We start from the raw sequence: 3,837 nt of genomic DNA on the forward strand, positions 1-3,837 counted from the left end.
CAGACACCTGATTTTATCTAGGTATCGTCTATGACTTTTGAAACATTCCATAGTAGTGCATTGAATTTTGATGTGAAAAGTTAGAAAGCAAATCTGCTTTGTGATACTTCACTTTATGATGGAGTTACAGATGATTCCACAATCGTAATAATTAGGGATCAAAGAATCTAATGTTGAAGATACTAGCTGTCATAAAAAGTATATTTTCTTGTTAAAAAAAATCATTTAAATCTCTGTTTTTCTTATATCCTTTTAAATGAAATTAACTATTTCACCTCTGTGACCTGAATTTAAAGAATTCAATTAAACTCCTAAAGATAAGCTACAAAGATGAGTAGTATAATTCATGGTTTACATAGTCATGAGGTAATATTTTAACCAGTAGTTTCATTGAAATTTTTAATTGTATCACTTAGTGAGTGAATTTTCTTTGAATTAAAAATATACTATTTCTAAGCACTAATAATAGTGATAATATCTTTCAAGTCAGCCATACTCATTCTCTGATCCTGGCTCTCATTTACTCTAAGGCCACTTTATACCATTCTAGCTGTAGAAAGCAGCCTTAACATGCTATAAATGTAATTTATTTCAGTGTTAAGGCCCCTTTACAATGTCAAAGCAGCATAAAATGTCCTTAGTATAACTGAGAATCAGACTCTCTGAGCTGAATTCCACAGTCCTTCCATTGACAAAGCTCCCACTGAAGGTAGTAATGTTTTATCCTAGTACGACTGTAGGATCAGAGCCTATATGGAGAATGCACAAAAGTGAAAATTGGGAACATTTTTTTAAGAGCCCAATTGTGCCAACAGTTGTTACAGCCGTACTGCTTACTACAGTGAGTCAAGTCAATGGGACTCCTCATCCAACAATGTCTAGCAACAAATGTTTGCAGGATATGGCCCTATGGGTGAAAGTTGTCATATAATATACAATGGCTGTGCCCATACAGATCCAATTATATATACAAAGCTGTAGCTGTATCCATATATTGAAAACTATTAAGGGCCAGACTGGGCCTTCTTTGCTCATACTGAATGGTACCTTACTGCTAAAATAGTCCCATTGCATTGAATGGATGTATTTGAAGAGTAAGGCACTACTCATTGTGAGTGAGAGTAGTACAGTCAGGCTCTCAAACTGTAATGAATAAGGTATATCTCTGAAAAGATGAAAGATAAATTTTATACTTGGATTCAGTGAAGAGTCAACAATTGGTTCTTGGGGTTGGTAGTTCACACTAAAATATCAATAACTTCAACTTAACAAGTGATTTTTTTAAATTGAGTGTATAATGTTTGTATTTGAAACAGTCTCCTCATTCATGAAAACATCTAGTTCCATAAATCCAGAACTAATTAATTTAGGACACTGACACAATCATTCACTTTAGTTGGAGAAGATCAGCCTTCGCTCGTTGTTGAAATAGTTCATTTGTTCCTGCTTGTAAACGTCCGCTCCAATGCTTTGCAATATTTATGGCAAATTATCTCTGTCACAAATTGAGTGCACTATGGAAATTGTACTATGTCATCTGGAGCTCATTGTGCAATAGAGTTACTACACTGTATGCATTTGTTCAAAAGATTAATATTAATGTTTAGATAATATTTATTGGTAAGATATTGTTCTTGAACATACTACATTGTGTTGATACTTATGAATGGCCTAAATATAATAAATCATATTTTACATATTGAGAAAGTGTATTTATAGTCATCTTGCACATAAATTAGATGCTTTAGATTACACTATTGTTTCCACTGCTTGGCATATGCTCCTGGCACCAAGGACTTTGCTCTGTAACCAACTGCTCATTTGTCTTACGAAGGACCTGATACAGTCAATCTGAATATGCTAAAGAGTATTTGTGTTCCTTGCCATGTGGAAAGAGCCATAGTGAGCAAAGGCAATGCTGGGAAACAGATCTCACATAATATCTGCTAATTCCTCCATCCCTTTGGCAAGGAAAAAGGAGAGCACTGCGGGAGGATGTTAGGTCCCAGAGGACTGGAGAAGGGCAAACATAGTATCTATCTTTAAGAAGGGAAACAGGACATGGAGTATTATAGACCAATACCTGGAAGGACACTGGAACAAATTATTCATCAATGAATTTCTGAGCACCTAGAGGATAATAGGAATTATAAGGAATAGCCAGCATGGATTTGTTAAGAAGAAATCGGAAAACCAATCTAACTTCCTTCTTTGACAGGATTACTGGCCTAACCAGTGGATGGGGAGGGGAGCAGTAGATGTGAGATCTTGATTTTAAGTAAGGTTTTTGACACAGTCCTGCATGATATTCTCATAAGCAAACTAGGGAAATGTGATCTAAATGAAATTACTATAAGAGGAGTGTCCAACTGGTTGAAAGACTACTCAAAGAGTAGTTAGCAATGGTTTGCTGTCAAACCAAGAGAGTGTATCTAGTGGGGTCCTGCAAGGATTAGTCCTGGGTCCAGTACTATTCAATATTTTCATTAATAATTTAGATAATGGAGTACGCTTATAAAATTTGCAGATGGCACCAAGCTGGAAGAGTTTACAAGCACTGTAGAGGACAGTATTAGAATTCAAAATTACCTTGACCAATTGGAGAATTTATCTGTGTTCAACACGTTGAAATTCAATAGTGAAAGTGCAAACTATTTCACTTAGGAAGGAAAAATCAAATGCACAACTACAAAATGGGGAAACTGGCTAAGAGGAAGTACTGCTGAAAAGACTCTGGGGGTTACAGTGGATCACATTGAATAAGAGTCAACAATGTGATGCAGTTGCGAAAAAGTATAATATCCTCCTAGGGTGTATTAACAGGAGTGTTGTATGTAAGACGCAGATGGTAATTGTCTCTCTACTCTGCACTGGAGAGGCATCAAATGGAGTACTGTGTCCAGTTCTGGGTACAACACTTTAGGAAAGATGTGGGCAAACTGGAGAGTCTCCAAAGGAAAGCAAACATGATAAAAAGGTTTAGAAAAACTGACTTATGAGGAAAGGTTTAAAAAAAACCTAGGTATGTTTAGTCTTGAGACAAGAAGACTAGGGGAGGGGACCTGACTATAATCTCGAAATATTTTGAAGGCTGTCTAAAGAGGACTGTGATCAATTGTTTTGAATGTCCACTGAAGGTGGGACAAGCAGTAATGAGCTTCATCTGCAGCAAGAGATTTAGGTTAAATATTAGGAAAAACTTTGTAACTATACATATATAATACTGCTTAGATCTGTAATAAGCAGAAGTATCCACCGTTAGGGAGCAGTGGTAAATGAGATACAATGCAGAGGGACTGAGCAGGCTGACCATAAACAAGGTCAAAGTACTGAGTATAAGAGGGAAGCTACATCAAGGGCCAATTCACTGTCAAACATCCATTGCTTCGTTCTGTTAAACAAAATTAATGTATAAACAGGAAGGGAGGAACAGGAATATGCTAGAGAAGTAGTTACTGGCTATCTCTCTTGCCATAGGAAATGCCATAGCAAATTCCTGCTGGAAGATTTACAATCACAGGGAAAAGCTCTGATTTAAACAATTATATGCAGTTGCCCTAGTGAAAAGAAAACGGTAACATCCCAGGTTTCTTATCCAAAACTTAATTTATAAGCCCAAGTTAAATTTCCCTGGTAAAAAATCAATTACCTTATATGGGGTTGTTACACTGAGTTTGCCCTGACAATGAACCCAGGAGACAGGCCAGTTCTTGATAATGATCTAACCACAACAAGCTGCAGTAGGATTGATTCCAAATATCTATATCTTTAGACTATTTCTGAGTAGATTTGCAGTTCATAAAAAGTAATGTAGTCTTCAAGATGGAAGACTTCCCT

This window comes from Chelonoidis abingdonii, chromosome 9 (genome assembly GCF_003597395.2).
Source record: "Chelonoidis abingdonii isolate Lonesome George chromosome 9, CheloAbing_2.0, whole genome shotgun sequence".
In the NCBI taxonomy this organism is placed as follows: domain Eukaryota; kingdom Metazoa; phylum Chordata; order Testudines; family Testudinidae; genus Chelonoidis; species Chelonoidis abingdonii.